We start from the raw sequence: 10,519 nt of genomic DNA, 5'->3' as shown, positions 1-10,519 counted from the left end.
ATAAAGCAGACTGGGCGGGGGGGGGAGGGAGAGCAAAATGAGGTGCAAGGCGTGGGGTACTGAACTCTCCTATCATCCATCCATGGTTTTCCTCCCTGCAAAATTGACTGTAATCTAACTTTTCCTTCAAGCATGCTTTGACACCAGGTATGTCGAAAGCACCCAGAATGGGGGTGGGGGTGGGGAGAGACCCTGTGGCTATCCATATGCTGTTGGACTCTAACTTCCATCAACCCCAGCCAACCTAGCCAATGGACAGGGACGATAGGAGGTGGAGTCCTGCAACATCTGGGTGGGAGGTGCAAGTTCGCCATTCCTGACCTGGGTGGAAGAACTGTAGGGAGATAAGTAGTGGGCACGTGAGAGTTTAATATCACTCACCCACATACTGCTTCTTTAAAACAAACCCTTCATCTTATAACTGTAGCACGTCTTGCTGTTGCTAGACACTGGAGGACATTAAACATGAACCTATATGAAGTTTGGTATGCTTATGTCTGGGAATTAATTTTGATGGAAAAGTTAACAGAAAGGTTACATGAAAGAAAACAACGTGAGAAACTACATAACTTTGACAAAACATGGTCCTCCTTTATTACATATGCTTCAAAGAAAAAGCATGCATTTAAACCACCTAAGACACATGGCAACATGTGGAATTATATTTTTTAAACCAGCAACTGTAGAAATATTTTTAATTGATTATATTACTAATGTAATTACCTGGATGTAGTTGGGGCTGTTTGGGGAGGGTAGGGGGGGACTGTATTTGTTTGCTTGTATTTGATGATATGTTGTTCTTATACTCAACAAATAAAATATTCAAAAAAAAAACCTTCACTGTGGAGCTATGGATAGCTCAGTTGGTAGAGCATGAGACTCTTAATCTCAGGGTCGTGGGTTCAAGCCCCACGTTGGGTAAAAGATTCCTACATTGCAAGAGGTTGGACCAGCTCTGTGGTTCTATGACTATGGCTCCCTTTCCGATCCACCCACTTGCATTACAGGTAGTTGGAAAATGATAATAATTTAAGAATATAAGGGTTGTATTCAACGTAGTGCTGAGTCAGGGTCCCCTCAGCACAAAGATTGTCACTAGTGGATTGGATTGGGACCTTCCTCCTCTCCTTCCTCTGTGCACCCCTAAAGCTGTGCTAGGTATTCTCCAACCCTTCAGAGCAGATTTGAGAATGGTGCAGAACATGCATGGGGAGGGGAGCGAAGGGGAGGAGGAAAGTCCCATTGCACATGCAGAAGTCATACTGCTGGCTTGATTATTTAGTCATCATGCATAGACTGAGCCTCAGACTGTTCAAATGAGGCCTTGAAGGCTACTTGCTAGTGAGCACCAATGGTTTCAATAGTGTTCTGTCTCTGACAGTGTTATGACCTGGGTGTTCATAACCCTAGATGTTCATAACACACCCACCCATGTTTCTCCGTAATTGGATTTGCTAGCTGAGCTGTGATTCTAGAACAAAGCTAGAAATGTGGGCATGGCTACTGTAGCTATACATGTGTTCTAGTTTCCTATATGCTCTGGCATCCATATAAATCTTAATGTGTCTGCACATGTGCGACAGTTGTGCATCTCTTTGAGATCATTGCATGAACACCTGCTGAGATCAAGGCCCACCTGTAAGCAACTCTCAGTGAAATCCTAGGCATGTTTATTCAAAGACCCACTTTGTTCAATGGAGCCTACTCCAAGGTAAGTATGCATAAGGCTACAACCTAAATTAGGATCTAGGGCATTCAAATAGCTTGTGGTGACACAAAATGTCATCCTGGATATTATTATGATGTATTACTGCATTTCTTCAAATGGAGAAAAGAAGAATTACCCACAATCCAGGAGTGGCAAATAAAGTTCATAGAATTTATGAACCTAGAGAGAATGACTGCAGCAATTAGAAACATTTCAATACAAAAATCCAAAATAGAATCGGGGTTGGTGGAAGAGTATTTTAAGAAAACGGATATAAGAACTGAATTGATGGTCTGTTTAAATTAGGTAGTCATGGGGGGTAATTAGAAGGAGGAGGCGAAAATAAAATATAAAATGTATTAGAGTTGTATTATAATTGGAAAAAAGTGACGCAAGTTAAAGAGAATTGGAAAGATAAGTGATGTGTTGTGATTTGGAAGTCAAGTTCTTTTTAATAACATATGATTTGGTTGTATATAATTTATGATTTATTTTTTCTGTATTGAATTTTAATAAATCAAATAAAGATTTTTTTAAAACTAAAAAAAAGTAAAAAAATATTATGATGTATTACTGTGTTTTAATTTGTTGGAAGCCACCCAGAGTGGTTAGGGTAACCCAGTCAGATGGGTGGCATATTGATGATGATGATGATGATGATGAAAAATGTTCTCCTATGGCCAAATTTCCACAGTATAGTTAAAAGCACAAAGGACAGCAGAAATGGGACAAGTTTAGGGGAAATTGGACATATTAACTATTGTAAAAGAAATGCCATATGTCCAAAAAGACCATTTAGTTTAATGATTCAAAGAAGTAAATATAAGTTAATAACCACTCAATACTTCCATTGGCTAGGTAACTGTAAGAACTTATGGTTGTCCTTTATCATTGTTCTGCTTGTAATTGACTTTATATCTCATTATTATAAAAGAACAAATGTGTTTATTTCTGTCCATATACTTATGCAAAATTAAAAATTGAAAAACAGAATTGTTTGTGTGAATCAGTTATTAAGAGCCATCAATACATCATGAACTTGCACCCTTTGCAGTGAATAGAATCCCAACAGACGACGGTGTCCTTTCGAGAACCTACAAAGCCCCATGTGAAGATGAGTAGAGACAGCCTGCTGCTTATATCAAAGAGCTTAAAGAAAGGAGCAAAGCTTCTATGAAGCACAAGCTCGCCTCTCTGTGTTTACACTGGGAACCAGAACACCTGTGATGGCAGGACTACTGGGCCCGAGCAAAAATCAATAATGTTCCTGTTTAATGTCCGTTTGTTCCATCCACAAACAAAATTGCAGGCAAAGGTCCCGGCAAGTCATACATCATAACTGTAAGGGACATGCCAACAAGCCAGATGCTGGTCCTGACAGAAGCTGCAAGGTTTGGCAGCAGGCCTCTATTATCTCTGCCCAAAAGGATAAAACAGATTAGTGGTGATTTACAGGGCTGGTATTACTAAAATGCCATCTCTTGTTCTCGCTTCACACAAAAACACACCCAAACACATGCACAAACAGACACATGGAGACATTCATTTGTTTCAGTAGTTCAACACAACCAAGAGTTATCGGTGCAGTAATGCAAACGGACGTTTTAATCCCACAAATGGTTCCCCCCCAAAAACAGGTTCAGAACTGACAAGTCCCAGAAATGGTAGCTTAGGATCATGGCTCAGATAGATAGAAAACAAGGCCTATATGAAGGTAGACAGCCCAGCACTGAAGGTACATAAGAAGAGGGGCAGCTGAAATCCAAAGTCTGGGACAGATGAATAATTGAACCATTTCCTGACTCTTTTTCATAGGAGTTGTACTGCTTCACCCAACTATAATTAAAATCCTGGTGTCAGGGAATCACTTAAATTACCTGTGATATGGAATCAAAGGTGAGTGGGCAGATGGGCAGAAAGAGTTGAGTATTAAAGTAGCAGACCATGTAGTGGTTAAAAATTCCACTGTTTTCACTCATTGAACTTGATAGAGGGATTTGCCTATTGTAATATACAGTTACTGACTCACACTTGTGTGCATGAAAGGGTTAATCTGAGCCCTGAGCTCAAGTTGCCAGTGTGGGTACTTATTAGGCTCTCAGCAGACTTAGTACCCACCCCTTTCTTCTCTCTCTTCATGCTTCCTGAAACAAGCAAGAAGACATGAGGCTATGGCTCCCAATGGCAAGAAAAACTAAGTGAACTAAATCTTTCCAAAAGGGCAATTTTATAGCCTGCATCTTTACTAACCCCAAGGCTGGATGATCCTTTTTGTAACGAAACCAAGTTCTTTTTCTTTTTAAGTCATTTGGAACCATTTTTCTACCAGTGGATGGAGACTTGCTTGCTGTAACTTCTGAAACTCTGTGAGTAAAATATTTTGTTGTGATTTGTTCTAGCCAAAGTATTTTTGTGGGGAACATTTATTTAAAGGCGAATGAGGGCAGATATAAATCTAACCAAGTTGTAATGTGCTTGGGGCGATCATTGTGCTTAACTTGGCTACAAGAGAGCAAGAATCTTTCTTTCAAATCTATCTCTCCAACATTGCCTTCAGGTAAGAGAAAGACCTTAATCTGTTCAAGGAACTTTATTGTGAAGCCAGCATTTAACATGTAGTGTAAATTGCTGATTCATTTGGGAGCAAATCAACATAATGTACCAGCATTAAGGATTTATCTCTAATAAGGCTTAGGCAATGGCTATATTATGCAGATATACTCTTGCACAACAATCTTCTTCACACACTACAAACTTGTGTTATCTGACAATTTAATTAGACTCATCTCTTTGCCTAGGAAACACCCTGTCTTCTTTTATTAGATATCTCAGTAGCTTTTGACACTCCTACAGCACTACGGCATGTTAGAAAGACAGTCTGCCTTTATTGGTCCTGACTTTCAGGATATGCATTACAACTTCGCAACCTGACATATTCACTCTACACCTTGCCACACTTTGCTCATACCTAACAAGAAACATGTTCTTGGTTGCATTTTGAAGAACAGATTGTTGTGCAGGCATGCATAGCAGGAGGCCCCTGCTTACAAAAGGCCCAATATTTTGATAGCAAGGTATTGCAAGATCCCTAATACAAATATGAGAGGAGAAACCAGAATGGCCAAATCCCTCCCATGCAACTTGTCAGAATGAATTAACTTTGAATGCAGATGCCTTCATTTTTTAAAATATACCTTTGCCATCTGTTTGCTTGTGAAAGGTTACAGCTCTTTTTATACATACAGTGGTACCTCAGCTTAAGTACACAATTGGTTCTGGAAGTCTGTACTTAAACTGAAGTGTACTTAACCTGAAGCAAACTTTCCCATTGAAAGTAATGGAAAGTGGATTAATCCATTCCAGGCAGGTCCACGGGGTACTCAACATGAAGCATACTTAACCCAAAGTATGATTGTAATTGGTTCTGGAAGTCCGTACTTAACCTGAAGTGTACTTAACCTGAAGTGAACTTTCCCATTGAAAGTAATGGAAAGTGGATTAATCCGTTCCAGACGGGTCCGTGGAATACTTAAACCATACCTGCCAAGTTGCTGTCAGAGAAATAAGGGACCGGCTGGAAATAGCAGACCGGAAGTAGCGCTGCCGCCATTTTGGAACTGGGCGGAGCATGATCAGAAGTGACTTTTGATGCTGCTTTGCCCAGTTCCAAAATGGCCACCGCGCCAGAAGTCGCACTGCAGCCATTTTGGAACTGGGCAGAGCAGCATCAAAAGTCGCTTCTGAGCATGCTCCGCCCAGTTCCAAAATGGCCGCCGTGCCAGAATAAACCGGGGGAAAACAAAAAAATCCGTTTTTTTCAGCTAGGAACAGCTGGAAAAACGGGGGTTTCCCGGGGAAAACGGGAGACTTGGCAGCTATGACTTAAACTGAAAGTACTCAAACCGAAGTGTACTTAAACTGAGGTATGACTGTATATAAAAATCCATAGTAACATCTGCTAATGTTTAATTTTGACCAAAGCAAGTAACTTGTGCAACATTTCAGAACATTTTTCTTTTCAAACAGAATTTCAGCAAATTTCATACCCCTCAATCTCAGCCCCTCGCGAGGCTTCTGTCGGGCCAAGCCCACAACCCCACCTCCGTGTTAGCGGAAGTGGTTATTTCATACAGGTGGGGAGGCACTGTCACAACAGCAAGTAACATGAACCTGGGGAAAGACTTTGAGTGTTCTTAAAATTGAGGGGTATGGCTCACACCACCCCACAAAGAAAAAAATGGGGTTACTTTACTTCAATAATTCCAAACATCCTTTCAAACACCTGGATTCTGTACCGAAATGGGTTGGTCATCCTGATTGCACTGGGAGAGACATGGGGAGCACAACCCGGGTCAATACCACTGACTGCAATAAGTGATTTGCTTTTTTGAAAACGACATACCAGTAATTCACTCTCAAAAATCAGAAGCATTCTCTGAAGGACAGAAAAGTTTTGGGTGGGAAATAGGCTGTAATGCATGGGAGCAAGATTCCTTAGAAGGAATAAATTAGGAACAAAAATTTCTCCAGTTTCAAAGCATGTGCAGTCTATCACTTACTTTTCTAAGTTTCATGCTTATTTAGAAAACCTAAATATAAACATGTATATAGTGGGATACCCATTCTGACTCATTTCTTGGTCACTGATTATTGCACAACCTGCAACTTTTATAATTAGTGACAGCTGGACCCACTGGAGCCTAATAAAAGTCAATTAACAGAAAGTAGCTGAAAGTTTGCTTTTTAATTTCCTCTGGGCCAAGAAGGAAGAGAAAACATTTTTTTCCTTAGGTAAGGATTGCATATGTTAACTCCAAAAAAAAAGCAATCTATATGAAACCCTGAGATGTGCTTTTATTAAGAAAGATCTTATGGAGCTCATCAAACTCCAGTTCTTATAGATCAGAAACTGAGCACTTACTTTTTATTGGGGATATTTTTTTCTCGCTTTAGGTAAGGAGTGGAGAAATGGATGTGGCCAAAGGCCTAGAGTCAGTAGTGAATCCTCGATACCCACCTGTCAATCACCCAATGTCAAGTCATTGGAAGTTCAAGCTGGGGCTGCAAAGGAAGTATAACAGGACTAGCCCTGTGGAAAGGTTCTATTAATGATTGTGCCCTGGTTCCTGTGCTGTGATCCTGTAGCAAACACTATTGAGGATGTTAGTGTTTTATTATTTATTTTACAATATTTCTAGACCACTGTTCATGAAACATATCAGAACAGTTTAGAAAATTAAAATGGCAATTATTTAAAGCCAAAGAAAAACAACACAGCACAGCTGATATAAAGCAAGGGATGTAGTATCAGGTTCCGTTTTCAAAGGCAAAATGAAAGAACAAGGATAGCCAATGGGATGGCCAATTTCTGTAATATTAGGGACTGTTCAGTTAACTACACAGTGGTCCGGGGATCAGAGCTGAATTTTGCCAGAAGAACAGACAAAATCTTTCACCAGTGTTTGGTAGTAGGATCAAGAGTCTCACAATAATTGAGCTCAGGAATAGCTACAGTATTGCATAGAAAACCCATTTATGGATGTAAGCCCTAGGTTAGGCCCAGACTTAGTTATGCTTGGAGTAAACACATTGAAATGAATGGAACAAGTTAATCACAACTGATTTAAGCCCTACTAATTTGTATGGATCTACTCTAAGCATAAGCAAGTCTTGGACTGAATCCATTAAAATGTGCAATGTTTCTCACATATAACCTGCGTGTAAGCCATTTTCTTATAGAAATAATATTAATAATTTTACTTATGACTAAGCAATCTCATCTTGACTAAAATTTGATAAGCTGGTTGGCAGCCAGAAAACATGGCTTTGGAGGACACTTTGGTCCATGGGACATCCTTACTTTATAAAAACAACAACAACAACAATAAGGGAAGCCTCAAGAAATTATGAGAAATCCAAATAACTGAGGTATAACAACAATATATCACTGTACCTTAATTGTTCTGGCTTTTCATATATGGGCACTCTCACTGGTTTCATGTGCCTATAGGATAACATTTTCTCCCTCAAATGTAGAAGAATATTTATTTCTATTCCCTGTACCATTTTTTTTTATGATGACGATGTTGATTTGGAAGAAATTTACTGTCATCTAAATAAGTTAGAACTGACAGTTTTTGGCCTTGCCTTCTAACTCTCAGAAATAGTTACCTTGAAAAGTAGTCAAGGAAAATAGCACTAAAGACTGCTGAGATAAAGGTTGAAGGGCAGACGTCAGCTTTGTGGACAAAGCCATCTCTGAGGGCCAAAACGGATGTTCACTTAAATGTGTGGAATAGGACTAAGTGCCTGATTTTCCTTTAATTAGTTACAGGTGTGGGAGGACGGATTCTAACTAGAGAATGATCCTACTTGAAGTCAATGGGATGTCATTCCGAGCATATATGCATAGGATTAGACTGTAATCCTACCAGGGAAGAGAACAGGAGAGCTCTTGTTCCTATATGTGCATAGCTGCCAAGTTTTCCCTTTTCTCGCGAGGAAGCCTATTCAGCATAAGGGAAAATCCCTTTAAAAAAGGGATAACTTGGCAGCTATGTATATGTGCATTAGAACTGCATGCATTCAGTAGAACCACTGGCTAGTTTTCCTTACATTGGGGGGGGGGAGATGGTGTTCCAGGTGTGAGATGACAATATAAAGCTCTCGGTGGCTAGGAGCCATGATGGCTACCAGTACTGTTGGAGGCAGTATGTCTCTGAATATCAGCGATTCAGAATCCTAAGTGAGCAGAGTGCTCTTGCACTCAGATCCTGAGCTTACGAGAGGCATCTGGTTGGCCACTGTGAGAACAAGTTGCCGGACTAAATGAGCTTTCGTAACAATTTGTTGCAAACTTTCAGTTTCTTTAGCAAGGAATCTTATAATGGGGGTAGATTGTGTGCGGTAGTGCTGCCTTGTTTCAAAACTTCGTAATAGTACAATGCAACTTACTTTCAGAGCACATTTTTTTAACATCCTAATGTGGTCACCTTAGCAGCATGACATCAGCACAGTATATTACTATTCGTTCTGGAAGCAAATGTGGAATTAACTTCTTGAGCTAGCAGAGGTCAGGTTAATAGCAGAGATACACACTTGATGCTAAAGGTGAAAGCAAACTGCTGGCTTTTTCATAGTAGTGCCAGCTTTATAATACTGCCTGCAGATGCAGAAATGTTCTCTCTATACCCAGCCCTGGAAAAAGTATGTTTCCTTCCAGCAAGGTTTAATTGATGGGACAGAACAACATTTTCTTAGACAGAGAATCACATCTGTGAAGCATTCCATACCACCATAGATCAGGAAAATTGTGGTATATGGGAGATGAGGAGGTGCACATGATTCAGAAATGTGGGTGATTGTTGATTTAGACCTGGCATCTGATCAGGATATAGTTCATACCTTTCTTTTAAAAAAAATTACATTGGAAAAAAGAGAGGAATGAAATACTGAACTTCATTTGCCAATGGAGTCTTGGTCTCACAGAATGAAGATAGACAAATAGATGTAGAAACATATCTTTGTAGCTTGCCATTTTTCTTTTCTGCAATATATGGAGTGAGCTTTTATCTTCTGACTGTATTTCTTGCTGTCTTGCCTATTTGTTTTTTTGTACAAAAAAATATATACAAAAGATCTAAATAAAGAAACTGAACGTGATGGTTGTGTTATAAAGAGAATACGGGCATAGTAAGGACGCTGTGTACTAGGAGCTAAATCCTGTACTAACTTACAGCTCAAGGTCTACTTTTTAACTCTGTAGAGCCCTATTTCAAATTCTTACTCCCTGGAATTTGAGCCACTGTGCTTGATCTCATTGGTTGCATTAATTAGCCAGGCATGTAAATTTAGAACAGTCCAGAAAGCAGCTCAGTCCGTGAGCTAGAAGGGGCCACATTGACAGAGTGTCAAGCCAGTGCATGAGTTAAGCTGGCAAGTGAGTCCAGCAGGGCGGGCTGTTCTCGCCCTCAGAAAAATAACTCAATGAACTACAAAAATAGATATGCAGTCAGAAAGCCAGGAGGGGTAGGAAGACTATTCAGTGTATTGCACAGTATGTCACATGTATCTATCTGCAGGATGGAAGTGGATGGGCACCAGGCCCTCAGAGAATGTTTTTGTTCCCTTAAGACCAAAGTGTCTAATCTGGAGAATATGAAAGAGGTAGAGAGGTTGGTGGGTGAGGCCTTTGGAGATGTCATAGCTATGTCCTGATTCCAGGAGGACAGCTCCCCTACTGTCTTGGTGAAGGAGGGCTTCAGGGAAGGAGGCTGTAATTCTGATGAAGAATGAAACAATCTCTTAAAAGATTGGGATGCAAGATTCAGGACTGTAGCACTTCTTCACACAGTGCATTGCTAAACAATAGAATTCAATTTACAAGAAGTAGTGATGGCTACCAAATGGGCTACCTTTAAAATAGGAGCCCCTCTAGGGTCTTTTCAGGCCCTACTCTTTTTTTGTTGTTGATATCTCAATACATATAAAATGTTTACATAATATTACATATACATTATACTTGTAAATTCACATTTTTCATTTCATTATGTATCAACATTGTCATTTCTTACTTACTTCTTGTCTTACCCTATGTCTTTCCTCCCCCGTGCATGACTTCCTAATTTTTATTTTATAACTTTATTATTGTGATTCTATTCTTGTATCTTAATAATTAAACATACATTCTTGTATATCTATTTAAATTCACTTTGTGATATCAGTCTATATACATATCAATAAATTTTTGTTGGAGCATCTTTTAATCATGTATTCGTACACACTTCCATTTCTGTTTGAGATTTTGCTTAG

General features: G+C 39.6%; 1 non-coding gene across 1 annotated transcript; it reads left to right on the top strand.

Annotated features, from left to right (window-relative positions):
• Positions 1–847: 847 nt before the first annotated feature.
• TRNAK-CUU (transfer RNA lysine (anticodon CUU)) lies at positions 848–921 on the top strand. Its single transcript has one exon. It is a non-coding gene; the product is annotated as a tRNA-Lys (tRNA).
• The last annotated feature ends 9,598 nt before the right edge of the window (positions 922–10,519 follow it).

Source organism: Zootoca vivipara, chromosome 4, assembly GCF_963506605.1.
Source record: "Zootoca vivipara chromosome 4, rZooViv1.1, whole genome shotgun sequence".
Taxonomy (NCBI): Eukaryota; Metazoa; Chordata; class Lepidosauria; order Squamata; family Lacertidae; genus Zootoca; species Zootoca vivipara.
This window is presented reverse-complemented; position numbering and strand designations above follow the sequence as displayed.